This window comes from Oncorhynchus gorbuscha, linkage group LG08 (genome assembly GCF_021184085.1).
Source record: "Oncorhynchus gorbuscha isolate QuinsamMale2020 ecotype Even-year linkage group LG08, OgorEven_v1.0, whole genome shotgun sequence".
Taxonomy (NCBI): domain Eukaryota; kingdom Metazoa; phylum Chordata; class Actinopteri; order Salmoniformes; family Salmonidae; genus Oncorhynchus; species Oncorhynchus gorbuscha.
The window spans coordinates 33,480,812-33,495,477 of record NC_060180.1 but is presented as its reverse complement, the minus strand read 5'-3'; the positions used below and the strand labels follow the sequence as shown (position 1 = coordinate 33,495,477).

Sequence of the window (14,666 nt, the reverse complement as noted above, 5' to 3'; positions counted from 1 at the left end):
TAGTGTTTTATCATGTGGCCACAGATACTCCCCTACTCTGTCAGTGGTTCCAGATCGACAACAGACAACTGTGTGCGCATAGCATAAAGTATTGATCAATAGAGAAGAAAATTTAACATTAGACCAAAAATATACACCATTTTATTTTTAAAGTGTCTTGTGCCGTCCCAAACAATGTACAATAAAATGAAATTGAAATGAAAGCTAAAGGGCATATGCAGTAGGGTTGATAAAGGTCAAGATAAGTTTGACTGGGACTAGTGGAAGCATAGGATTTTTGTTAACATTTGGCAACCTAAACTTGTTTACATGTGACAAAGTAGGCTACAGGACCATATAGTGCTTCTACCCAAGTGGTGGCCCATCATGTCTTTAGGAGCTACAGTCTTTTTCATTTTTTTCAAACCAGGCATTAACCAAGACATATAGCTAGAATGTTATGGAGTGATATTAGTGCCAACAGAAACTGAATTTCAGATTCAACATCATATCGCTCCATAGACTCTAGTGTGCCTGGTTTGGCCAAAGATTACTACACGTTGTGGCCCTCCAGGAAAAATACCAAACTCTCTGAATGTATATGCAGTGGTACATGTCAGTGCCATGAGTTACACTGAGTGTATAAAACATTAAGAACACCGGCTCTTTCCATAACATATGCTGACCAGGTGAATCCATGGTTAAAGCTATAATCCCTTATGGATGTCACTAGTTAAATCCACTTAAATCAGTGTAGATAAAGAGTAGGAGAAAGGTAAAAAAATATATTGTAAAGCTTGAGACAATTGAGACATGGATTGTGTGTGTGTGCCATTCAGAGGGTTAATAGGCATACAAAATATTTACGTGCCTTTCAACGGGGCATGGTAGTAGGTGCCAGGGGTACCAGTTTGTGTCAAGAACTGCAACGCTGCTGGGTTGTTTACGCTCAACAGTTTCCCGTGTGTATCAAGAATGGTCCACCACTCAAAAGACATACAGCCAACTTGACACAACTGTGGGAGCCATTGGAGTCAACATGGGCCATCATCACTGTGAATGTGTTGTACACTCAGTCCATTAATAGTATTGGTACTGTATTCTTGCCATAACCTGTAATGCTGGAGCAGCCTGCGAGGCAGGGAGATGTGTAGGTGATGCCGTTGTCTGAACACACAGGGTCCCACTCCCCAGCCAAGCAGGAGCAGTCTCTGTTACACTCTGCCAACAGGCTGCCATCGTACACCAGGGGACCTGGGGAAAAGAGAAAATGGCTGGTAATAATGATGTTTAAATAACTGTTGCTGAACTATCATTGACACACGCACAGTGCCAAAACAGCCAGGAATCCTGGCTCGGTAACAACCATACTGAATATTCCCACAAGAGGGAGGCCCAGGTTTCTATGGATTCGTTGAGACAGGCAGCCCAATTCAGTAATTTTTTTTGAGTAATTGGTATTTTGACCAATCAGATATGCTCTGAAAAAGAGCTGATATGAAAATATCTAATGTGATTGGTCAAAAGACCAATTAGTGGAAAAAATATCATAATTGGGCTGCATGTCTAATCACATCCCTTGTCTCTCTGTCTCTGACCCAAACTTCAGTCCTTGCATCGATTACAGAGGGCTGAAAAGGATTAGGATCAAGAATCGTTACCCCCTACCCGATGTCCGCCGCCTTTGAGTTGGCCCTAGGAGTCCAATTCTTCACCAAACTGGACCTCCTCAACGCTTAAAATCTGGAGAGAATCAGGGGGATGAGAGGAAAATGTCATTTAACACCCCTAGTGGTCACTGAGTATTTAGTCATGACCTTTGGAATATCGAACTCACCGGCAGTCTTTCAGGCATTGATCAATGACTCTCTTAGGGATATGTTGAACCGGTTCGTCTTTGTTCACCTCGACGACATCCTGATCTTCTCCAAAAACCCCTCCGGAACACTTACGGGCCTGTCCCACCACACTCAAGCAGGTTTTTGCAGGAATCCCGAGGCTGACAGGGCATTCATAGAGATCAAGGGACGCTTAACCTCCAAACCCATCCTTGTTTATCCTGATCCTACTCGCCCCTTTGTGGTAGAGGTGGACGCCTTGGACACCGGAGCTGGTGCGGTACTTTCACAGCGGAACGAGGAGGACAAGAAACTGCACCCATGCACCTTTCTCTCCAAGCGGGTCTCACCAGCGGAAGGCAACTACGATGTAGGCAACTGGGAGCTTTTGGCAGTTAAGTGGGCCCTTGAGGGGTGGCGATACTGGTTGGAACCACTGCTTCATCTTCTGGTCTTGTCTCTGCACCTGGGTCCAACCTTACCACGTCACAGTTATAGCATCTCTTAATCCCTTCTCTTAACATGTATGGCCCCAAAACATAACCAAGCAGCTGACCAATTACGCAAGACTTTAGTTATAAGCTAACTGAGATTAATCGAAAACTGGATACATTTCTTTATTTCTAAAGTGAAACTATCCTCCGCATTGGAGTATCTCTACAAGTGCAAGTTTAACCAGTATTTCAGTTGTTTTATATCGTCCCATGAAGAAGTGTGGCAGGCATGTGAGGAAGGATCCTACAGCCATGAGGAAACAGCCCATAGCAATGAACCTGGGCCGGTGCAGCTTCCCCCCAAAATGGTGACCACAGCCAGGAACAGCAGGTTACCTGCAAGAAACCACAACACTGCAGTAGTCAGGAAGAGCAAATTATAAACACTGTTATTTTTTTACACTAAAAATGGCATATCAGTTTGGATACTAGGCTGCAACAACATAGCATCAAATAAAACAATGTTAGGGGTTGGACAAATGCCAGTCAATCAATTAATAGGAACAACAATAACACTGGACAGTATTGAGAGCAGACTCTGATTGATCCACAAAAAAATGGATCATACTGCAGTCTGTATCTGGTTTTTAGTACATGAATTCTCAAGCAACTCAATGTTATTGTTGATACCCATCTCAAAGCTGCCGTCTATGAGTCCGATGAGAGAGCTGGACAGGTCAAAGTGTCTCTGTGAGTGATGGCACTCTTCATGTAGGTCCCTGACAGAGCTTTGGTGAAGGAGGCGAACAACAGGGCCACAATGAACTGCTGACAATCACAAGAGAGAGAACATTAGTGTGTGTTTGTCCGTGTGTATGTGCATGCGTGGATGCGTGTGCAGACAGAGTACATGTGTAGCTGAGGTGGCCTGCAATCATAAAAAGAACGGACACAAGTTTAAGTCTGCAAAGTTCTACCGCTTTCTTTATTCTGAAGAATGTTTTTTTTTCTCTTGTTCAATTGTCTATTTTCTTGTTAGTACTTTGAAAATATTCACATCAAACAAGTGCACACTTTAAATTACACAACATAAATGCACTTTACCTACAGCAGAATTCAAAAATGTTCCACAAATAACCCTGTCTTAGTGTATGGTTTCACATGAAAACCGCAATGTATTTCACATTCATACAATAGAAACACCTATATATGAAACCATAAATAACTGAATGTTTTTCGATATACCGCTACCTCTATAGAAAAGTGACAACAATTACATCCAGCTTTTTAAGACAGTGGCACCTCCAGAAAATCGTCTCTCTCACTGTATGCACTAAAAGTCCACCAGACTGAGCGTGCTTGGACAGTCTTTTTTATTTATTTTACCTTTATTTAACTAGGCAAGTCAGTTAAGAACAAATTCTTATTTTCAATGAAGGCTTCGGAACAGTGGGTTAACTGCCTGTTCCGGGGCAGAACGACAGATTTGTACCTTGTCGACTCGGGGATTTGAACTTGCAACCTTCCAGTTACTAGTGCAATGCTCTAAACACCCTACCCTGCCGCCCCAGTTTACCAGCTTGTGAGCACAATTTCACACAAAACAACCAATAACATGTAAAACCAACTCAGAAATCCATAACAAATGGATTCTTGATAAAAAAATATCCTAGACAAAATCCAGTTCAAGTAAGCAACTCAGTAAACATAGTCTCTGTGACTCGTAAATCGTTTTTTTGTACCTCAGCTAGCATCAAGCTAACATATATTCTCACTCAATGTAAATCACCTTCTTCTCTCACTCAGTTCGACACAAAGCCAAAACAAAACCTTTCCTAACGTGATATCTGGACAAAGTTGTTAAATAGCATGTTATTATATATTTGAACGTTTGAAGTTCTGTTACATACCTGTAATAGTAAAAGAACAGACACAGTTTACTTACCTCTGTAAAGTTCTGATCCTTATTCTGCAGAATGGTGAGCGCTTGGTCAGAACATGCTGTTTCTCCTGCTACAACAGTGCAACACCGCCATCTACATGTTTTCACATGGTTTCGCATAAAATGTAAGTTGATATCATGTGGTTTTCTGTATGGTCAGGAACATAAGATATATTTTGATGTTATGTTTGATGTTACATGATCTTGAAAATGCAATGTTCTTTGAGGTTCTTCCATGTTCCTTTCCATGTATTTTCCATTTTACTTTCCCTCAGTCCTGTTCACTTTCCTTGGCAAAACAAGCTCTGTCTCTGTCAAGACTTATTCAGAGCCACCATGAATTGATAGCAGCTTCTGACGGATTTTAAACCAATCAACAAATAATTTTATAATGATGAGTAGACCCAAATTGTCAAGTGTCAGTGTGCAGAGGTGAGGACGGAGTCAGGAGCAGGACACAGAACTGAGTAAAATAATGTACTTTACTCGAAAAATAAACAATCATAAATTCCACGCAGGGAAAAACACACAATGACACAGAACTAACACTCAACACTCAACACTCAACAAGGAACAATCATGCACAAAATATCATGGGAACCAGGTGTGTACAATCAAGACAAAACTAAATGGAAAAAGAAACGTAGATCGGTGGCGGCTAGAAAGCCGGTGACAACGACCTCCGAACGCCGCCCGAACAAGGAGAGGCACCAACTTCGGCGGAAGTCGTGACACAACTTAACACCCTGGATTCTTTACACACACATTGAAAGGCAACAATCTCAAATTTGGACTCATCAGACCAAATGACAGATTTCCACCAGTCTAAGGTCCATTGCTCGTGTTTCTTGGCCCAAACAAGTCTCTTCTGATTATTGGTGTCCGTCCTTTAGTAGTGGTTTCAATGGAGCAATTCGACCATGAAGGCCTGATTCACGCAGTCTCCTCTGAACAGTGTATATTGAGATGTGTGTTTCTTGAACTCTGTGAAGCATTTATTTGGGCTCCAATCTGAGGTGCAGTTAACTCTACTGAACTTATCCTCTGCAGCAGAGGTTACTCTGGGTTTTCCTCATGAGAGCCAGTTTCATCATAGCGCTTCAAGGTTTTTGCGACTGTACTAGAAGAAACTTTCAAAGTTCTTGAAATTTTCTGTATTGACTGACCTTCATGTCTTAAGTAACGTTGGACTGTTGTTTCTCTTTGCTTATTTGATCTATTCTTGGCATAATATGGACTTGGTCTTTTACCAAATAGGGATATCTTCTGTAAACCATCCTTACCTCGTCTCAACACAACCTATTGGCTCAAACGCTTTAATAAGGAATGAAATTCCACAAATTAACTTTTAAGAAGGTATACCTGTTAATTGAAAAACATTCCAGGTGACTACCTCATGAAAAGGTTTGAGAGAATACCAAGCGTGTGCAAAGTGGTCAAGGAAAAGGGTGGCTACTTCAAAGAATCTCAAATATAAAATATATTTTGATTTGTTTTAACACTTTGTTCTTACTACATGATTCCAATTGTGCTATTTCATAGTTTTGATGTCTTCACTATTATTCTAAAATGTAAAACATTGGAAAAAGAAAGAAAAACCTTAAATGTGTAGGTGTGTCCAGACTTTTGACTGGTACTGTATATATTGTGATATTGCAAATATGGTACAATCCAAGGGTGCAAAGCTTTTGGAGACTTACCCAGAAAGACTCAGAGCTCTAATCGCTGCCAACATGTATTGTGAATACTTAAATGTGAATACTGTGTGAATATTGTAAATGAGATATTTCTGTATTTAATTTAATACATTTGAGAAAAAAATAAAAAACATATTTTCACTTTGTCATTATGGGGTATTGTCTGCAGCTTGGTGAGATGATAAAACAACTATAATTTAATCCATTTGGAATTCAGGCTGTAAGAAAACAAAATGAGGAATAAGTTAAGGGGTATACTTTCTGAAGGCACTGTATATCCGCAAGAAAGTGATTAATGAGCGACTCTTTGAAAGGGGGTCATATAAACATTGCCTTATTTAAAAAGTATAAAAAATAGCAATTATGCTATAATCGGCATAGTTTCTCAGACCAAATCTTCATTCTGGTTTAAACAAAGCAATCTGATCATACTGCAGTAAAATACACGCTACATATACACATATACATTGTCCAATCAACATCCACACATTGATTTCCTGATTTCCTTCTTCGGGTCTTTATTCAAACACAAACACACTTATAAAATAAATAAAATGCTCTTTCAGTGTCTTGTTGCAGGTTGTGCAATGTTCAAAAGTGTGTGAGAGATTAGCATTAATGTGTGTGTTTGTGTGTGGGGTCAAGTTTGGAAGGTGGTACATATGCAAATAGCCGAGATTGTGTATTTTAGGACTATGGACAGCAGCGATATTGGCAAAGCGATATCTGTCATCCAGCACCACATGACAGTAGACAGCGGCTATCTCATGTGAAGTTGGCACTGGGGAAATCCCATGTAATGAGAAACGAGGCCAAGGAGGAAAAAAGACTGAAGGAGGAGAATTTGTAAATAATAGAGAATACATCTGCAAATAATTGAAACTGACTACTCAAACTACACTGTACAGCTTTAGTGTGTCTGTGCATTATTTATTTTATTTAACCAGGAAGGGCTCATTGAGATTTAAAATGTTTTTTTCAAGAGCGTCTTGGCCAAGATAGGCAGCAACCAAGTCATTACAAAAATTACAGACAAATAACATGAAAACTACAAGTAATCTAGTAAAAACCATGGAATTCACAAGAGTATAACAAAATCAAAAACAGAAAATTAAAAACAAGGACAGATCGGGGAATCAGTCTCAAGATCATTCATCAGTGATTTAAAAATACCAATCGGGACAAGTTCTTCCAGTTTAAAAGTATTTTTGTAAGGCGTTCCAAGACGATGGCGCAGAGTTTATAAAAGCCCTTTTCCCAAATGGAACAATTAGCAGGATAAAGTCCAACGAACGAAGAGAGTACCCACCACATTTCTGAACAATAAAAATGCCCAAATAAAAAGGTAGTAAATCCAAAATGGCTTTGTAAATAAAAGTATACCAGTGACTGAGCCTGTGAGTTACTAGAGAAGGCCAGCCAACCCTGTTATACAAAGTGCAGTGGTGCGTAAGGGTTTTGCAGTTTAAAATAAATCTCACAGTGCCATGGTAAAGGCTGTCAATTGATCTCAAACACTGAGCGGAAGCATTCATATATAAAATATCCCCATAGTCTAGTAAAGGCATAAATGTAGCTGATACTAGCCTCCTTGTGGCTTCAACAGAAAAACAGGCCTTATTCCTAAAATAAATTCCCAATTTCAGCTTCAATTTATTTGCTATTTATTCGCAATTTAAAAGAGAGGCCATCATCCATTAAAATTCCAAGATATTTGAATGAGGTTACAAATTCAATATCCTTGCCCTGACAGGTAGTAATAGGTGAAAGGTTCAGAGGTCTATTTCTTGCTTTAGAAAACACCATTTGCATTTACATACATTACATTTAAGTCATTTAGCAGACGCTCTTATCCAGAGCGACTTACAAATTGGTGCATTCACCTTATGACATCCAGTAGAACAGTCACTTTACAATAGTGCATCTAAATCTTAAAGGGGGGGGTGAGAAGGATTACTTATCCTATCCTAGGTATTCCTTAAAGAGGTGGGGTTTCAGGTGTTTAGTTTTGTCAGTATTGAGGATAAGCTTCAATTGACACAAGGTATGTTGAAATGTATAAAAAGCAGTTTGCAAGTTTTGGGAAGCTTTTGTTAGAAACGAGGCACAACAGTAAATAACAGTATCATCAGCATAAAAAATGAAGTTGCATTTTGGATATTTTTGTCTAAATCATTTATATAAATAGTGAATAAGAGAGGACCTTGTTAAAATCTTCCTAAACCCTGGATCGAATCAGGGACGTTTAAGATCTTCTCTCTCGTAGATATTTAATCATGATTAAAAAAGTTAATAGTAGAATTATGGGATAATTATACTGAATGTAAATCTGCTAATATTGTGTTAAATTGAGGTTTTTACTTTGAGTGATAAGACAAAACTTTACGATAGCATCTCCTGCTACCCTGCCTACCCTGGGGCGGCAGGGTAGCCTAGTGGTTAGAGCGCTAGACTAGTAGCTGGAAGGTTGCAAGTTCAAACCCCTGAGCTGACAAGGTCGTTCTGCCCCTGAACAGGCAGTTAACCCACTGTTCCTAGGCCGTCATTGAAAATAAGAATTTGTTCTTAATTCTTAGAACTCCCCATCCCGGATCCGGGATCGTGACTACGGCTCAAGCTCATTACCATAACACAAAAAAATATTCTTAGAAATATTTAACCTCCACTTAATGCAACCGCAAGTCCAATAGCTCAAATGAAAGGTATTTTTTTTCAATAATATGCCATTTATATCCATAAATCTCTGTTTACAATGACGACATTTCAAAAAATGCTACTCAAATGTCCGGAGAAATTATGATAGCTCCGACAGATAACGTCAGATAACAAGCAATAAACATGACTAAATATACATGTTCTACATATATTTACAAAGATACACTTCTTCTTAATGCAACCGCTGTATTACATTTATTTTTAACGTTACAGACATCGTTCACTGGGCTATACTATGAGTCGGCGCTCAGATATTAGCAGTATGTCTCTACGTTTGGAGTCCACAGAAACCCAAAATAACCACATAAATATTCCCTTACCTTTGATGTTCTTCCATCAGAAGACGTAGAAGGAGTCATACTTACGCAATACATCGTTTGGTTTCACGTTGTGTGTCTCTGTATTAGCATATGTTAACAGCTTCGGCTGAAATGCATCCAAAATGACTTCTGGTCCAGCACTCTTGCGCATCAAAACCTCCAATTTACATATTATATGTCGACTAAACTGGTCAAACTATGTGAAAAATCGAGTTTTATGATGTTTTTAGCATGTAGAACAAAGATCAGCGCGAACAGACAAACCGGCTTCAAATGCTGGATCATGGAAAAGAACGTACTCCAAATCGGCCGCGCGCAATAGAGTGCCTGTTTTTCAGAGGGACACGAGCAATTTCGCCCGCCAAACGTCGAGGGCTCGTGGGATTCTCACAATGAATGTGCCATTTGAAAGCAGGCATCGCGCTGAAGAGATAGAGACTGTTCCTGGATCGGTAGCTGCCTGGGAAGGGTGGGGGCGATGATGTCAAAGTTGACCCAACTTTTCTCTTCACAAGAGAGAGTTTGGGGAAAGGCTTCCCTGAGAGTTCTGCTTTACATACAGACATAATTTAAACGTTTTTAGAAACTTTAGAGTGTTTTCTATTCAATAATAATTTTTATATGCATATATTAGCAATTTTGGGAGAAAAAAAAATCAGTTTACTATGGGCACGCACTTTCTCCAACGGGGGCAGTATAGAGCCCTAGGCTTAACTGACTTGCCTGGTTAAATAAAGGTAAAATAAAATAAAATAAAAACAGTGCCATTCCAAACACAATAAATGTGAAAATGAACAAAGCTACAAAATATTGCTGAAGTGAAGAAAATCAGCTCAGAATTATAGGAGGAAATGCCCCTGCAGCAGGGAGGCTTACAGTATTATAATATATTGTAGATAACATTAATATAATTTGTGTATTTACAGTATCAGTACACAACAAATGAAAGTATATTCTAGGGATCTACACTAAGTGAACAAAACAATAAGAACACCTTCTTATTGAGTATCCCCCCCTTGGTGGTGGACCATTGTTGATACTTAGGGAAAACTGTTGAGCGTAAAAAACACAACAGCATGGCAGTTCTTGACACAAACTTCTACCATACTCTGTTCAAAGGGACTTAAATATTTTGTCTTGCCCATTCACCATCTGAATGACACATACACAATCCATGTCTCAATTGTCTCAAGCCTTACAATATATATTTTTTTACCTGTCTCCTCCTCTTTATCTATACTGATTTAAGTGGAATTAACTAGTGACATCCACAAAGGATTATAGCGTTAACCTGCTCAGCATATGTCATGGAAAGAGCAGGTTTTCTTAATGTTTTATACACTCAGTGTAACTCATTGGCACTGAAATAAGTTATTTTCAACCATTAACTGGGGCCGTGTTGAGGCCTTATCTAGGTAAGTAACTGCTGATTGACAATAAAGTATTATTTTGATGTATGGAAAAAATATGGTATGTAATTCCTATGTAGAGAATGTTCTCTCTGGTAGTTGTTCAATATGACTTCAACTTATACAAAGCACTCTTGTAAAATAGATGTTTAATCTCAGTGTGACTTCCTTTTTTAAATAAAAGTTAAATAATACAAAAAAAACATCAACACAAACACAGGATATGGGGTACACATGCTATCACATCATTACACATTAGGCCCGACTGCACCTGCATTCCAGCACCATTCCAGCATCTGGAATTGACTCAACATGTTTGAGGTGGGGGATCAATACATGTGGGGGAAGAGGTGGCTGTCGAATGTATGATTCTGATATGTACAGGTACGTTTATTGTGTGCGTGTGTGTGTGGGGGGGGGGGGGGGTGTCCATGTTTGCGTCCGTACTCTGAGGTGTGATTGAATATGAATGAGCAGCAGTGTTGTGATGTGTCCTATCCCGTCCTTGCAGAGTAATTTTCCTTGGCCTCATCACATGTCTCAGTGGCTCCTCCTTAGGAGGGAGGGGGACACCACCACAGGACAGACCCCAAACTCATTGCTAGAGATCGAACTTCAGACTCCCTCCAAAACCACTGAACCCCTCAACACACCGAAAGAGATTACGGTGCACACCCTTAGAGGGAGCAGGAACAGGATAAATCCCTCTAAACTCACAAAGACACAGAGGAGGAGGAACTATCCAACACCCAGGGAGAGAGAAGGAGTGACCTCAGTCGAACATAGCCAGAAAGAGGAGGTGGAAGAGGCGCTAGATAGAGGAGGAGGTAACCCCAGAGGCCATTCCTCCTGTTCATGTGAGCAAGAAAAAGCAGAATGCTTCTGATCAGCAAAATGGCAGGCAGAGGGAGAGGTCATAGTGATTCACACCCACAGAGAGAAAGACAACGCACACAACCTCCTGGTTGAGATGAACCACACAGAGGTAGAGGCAGAGGGCCTTCAGGGCTAGAGCGTCAGCCTGCCTGCTATGATCCTCAAGTCAATTGTATTTAAATTCATGTTCATTAAAGATTTTTATTCAAGAATTGAAAAGTCCCATTTACTTAATGATCATTTTTCACTGTCTTCAACCCTCAAGAACCAGGGTGAGTCTGGGTCACCCTTTTACTGGGCAAACACAACTTGCATATCACCATAGACTAGGCCGAAACATTAACCTTTTAACCTTGCCTGAATAAAACAATGCATTTTTTATAGTGAGCAAGAGTTGCACTTTTTCCTTTTCTATGATGATTCAAATTGTTGGTTGCACCTCAACTCAACGTTGGTTGAGCGCCCTCCGTTATTTTGCCTCCGTTTTTTTGTTGTGAAATAATACAGATTTTTTTATGTATTATTCAAAGCATTAAAATTGGGATCTTTTCCACGTATTTACACAACCTACTCTACACTTGCAAAGTGAAAGTTTATAGAAAAGTTCTGAACTTAAGTAGTAAACAGAAGAAAAGCAGAATTGAGTCCAATTATAATGCAAATAATTTAATGGTCTATAGTTCAATCCCATTTCTGAAGGTCTGATAAATAATTAATATTGTTCCTCCTCTTCCTTGTGGCAGGCGCAGCAGCACACTGTCCTCCAAAGCCTGCAAAATAATTGCCGGACTGCCCCTTTCCTAGCTCTGCGTGGAACATCCAGTGTCAAGTCCTTGGTGTGTGTTGGGGGGTGACATCCGGGATGAACACAGCAACATCCTCTGGAAAGTGAAAAAATAGGAACAGAATGTAAGCAAATGCAAACCGTAGCTTCAAAACATTGGCCAGTTGAAAGGTTCTACTAAGATGTCATGACAAACGGCACCTGTCAGAGTGCTCTCTAAGTGTTACTCACCTGCTTGGATGTCAGCTGGCAGAATGGCGAAGACAGCCATCGTGAGAGTCCTTTCTTCAGGTGTGACGTCCACAACCTCCAAGAGGGAAGAGATGGGCTCTGCCTCTGTGTTAGGGGTGATGTCCACCACATTCAGGTGGGAAGAAGCCGGATCTGCCTCTGTATTAGGGGTGATGTCCACCACATTCAGGAGAGAAGAAGCCGGATCTGCCTCTGTGTTAGGGGTGATGTCTTCAACCTCCAGGTGGGAAGCAGCCGGGTCTGTGTTATGGGTGACAACAACAATCCTGATGAGCTCTACTACTACAAGGCACCTAGATGTCATCGGAACAGGCATCTGTCAGAGTGATCTCTATCATTGCTATTCACCTGCTTGGATGCCAGCTGGTAGTGTGGTGGAAACAGCCACCGCGAGGACAGGGGGGACTGATAGGGTGGCTGCAGGGGGCTGGAAGCAGCTCTGCACCTCGTCCGCCACAAAGGCACAGACAGAGCTCATATAAAAAGGGGTCTGGAGGTCATCCGTGGAGAAGGACTGACTGATTCTCCCGAGGATTGACCACACAGAGTCAAAAGCAGCAGCCCGGGAGAAAGGGATGTGAGGGGAAGGGTCCTTTAACATGCAGGAGAGCTTCTCCACTACGGCCGCCACCATGCCCACGGCCATCCCGCTTATAAGGATTGCGTGCTCTGAATGTCCTTCCTCTGGCTGCAGCCACAGGGCCAGGAGGAGCCTGGGCACCACCTCCACCACCACCTGAGATGGGCTGAGCAGGTTGCTACGGAGCTCATTGGACTGCTCGCCCAGAATGCTTCTCACAGCTCTTTCCACGATGCTGTGGACCTTAGGATCGCTGAAATCAACAAAAAGGAGAAGACAAAGCTAAACGATGTGCAATGTGCTCACATAGAACACGGTCTTTGTCTGTTTTTGCGTAGTTCCAGATGTGTAGATAAATGGATCAAGTGATATGCAGGGCAGTACATGGAACTGACATGTCAGCTGACGAGGTGGGGTGCATGGAGCGGCGGAGCTTGCAGAAAGCCTCGTGCTCTATGTCCATCTATTTTAGGAAAGTGTTTACTTCCCAGGCCTGCAGTATGAAACAGTAAGTCCCATTAGTGTAATTTCACAACAGATCTATTCTGCTGTGCTATGTTGTTGTTGAAAGGCTGGTAAAGAGCTGACTAACTTGTAGTATGTCTCTAACTCTCATTCTCTTACCAGCCGAATGAGGTCGTTTCGCTCCTCCAGGGTTTCCTTCCACACCCTTCAAATAAAACACAGAGCAATTCAACTTTCCTGGCTTCTGATTTTTCTGTTGTTTAATTTTACCCACACACCCTGCTGCTGGTGGCAGGGAATGGCAGTGAAGGTGAGTGCTGATGTGGTACTCACCTCTCCCTAAGGGATTTTTTGCCCTGAGACACCAGCCAGTTGCTCATGTGCTCCGTGGTGACATGGTGCAGGACCTGGCCATGACTCTGGAGCAGCAGATAGTGGACCATGAGCTTCTTCTGCAAGATGAGGTAAGGTGTGAGACCGTGCCACGAAATACCATATCATATGCTTTCAGAAGGGACTCTCTCAACATTTCACAACTGCTCATGCCTCACAATTTGCAAGTGATATCAAAAACTCTTATGACCACCTTCTCGAAACTGTCTTGAAATAAAACTCTTTCTGTTGTTTATGTTTTTGTGGGATGCATCTTACCTGTTTATTGTAATATTTTTCCTCCCAGCAGGCATGCAGATTCTGAAAATAAAGGCTGCTTCTACAGAATTCCTTTGAAGATAATGAAAATAATGATGTTTTGTTATGCACATTATGCACAGGCATGTACAGTATGCTAAAATTAATTTCTCCTAAGTTTACCTTTGTGGCACCATAAGTGAACTCCGGAATGCACCAAATCCTATCCATGGTAAGATGAGGAAGAAATGCAGCGCTATAAACACTCTCAAATGCAGACCTTCTGGAGCTGAGCAAAGATCAAGGAAAATAAGAAAACAGCTGTACTTAATAACAAATGAATGAGGGGAACATATCATGTTATTGCATTATAATGAGTTACTGCATTATCTTTCAGTTGTTAAATTATCACTTTCTGTAGGCAATGCCTGGTGGCCCATTCACTTCTAAAAAGCCTGTTTTCCTCTGTCAATGTTGTCGTGGCCGAGTGGTTAAGGCGATGGACTAGAAATCCATTAGGATCTTCCTGAGCAGGTTCGAATCCTGCCCACAATTAAGAAAAATATTTTTTGACCCCTCCGGAGGTGGAAGTTTAGTCATGTTTCTTATACCAATCACATTCTCTCAGATCTCCACAAGTACATAACGAATAGTTGTCCATTTGGTATAGGACTGCAGGCCATCTATCCCACCTCACACCTTTACACACCTGGTTATCCATCCTTCTAGCTCTATAGGCCACAGT

General features: G+C 41.0%; 1 long non-coding RNA gene and 1 other non-coding gene across 3 annotated transcripts; one reads left to right on the top strand and one right to left on the bottom strand.

The window, feature by feature from the left end:
• Nucleotides 1-128: 128 nt before the first annotated feature.
• LOC124041511 lies at nucleotides 129-4,362 on the bottom strand. Of its 2 annotated transcripts, none has more exons than XR_006839957.1 (5): nucleotides 4,197-4,362; nucleotides 2,942-3,079; nucleotides 1,817-2,647; nucleotides 1,641-1,722; nucleotides 129-1,233 (listed from the first exon to the last, which is right to left on the bottom strand). It is a non-coding gene; the product is annotated as an uncharacterized LOC124041511 (long non-coding RNA). The 2 variants fall into 2 exon arrangements; XR_006839956.1 differs by having other exon boundaries at nucleotides 1,648-1,722; nucleotides 2,942-3,076; nucleotides 4,197-4,361.
• Nucleotides 4,363-14,394: 10,032 nt separating this feature from the next.
• On the top strand, nucleotides 14,395-14,476 carry trnas-aga. Its single transcript has one exon. It is a non-coding gene; the product is annotated as a tRNA-Ser (tRNA).
• The last annotated feature ends 190 nt before the right edge of the window (nucleotides 14,477-14,666 follow it).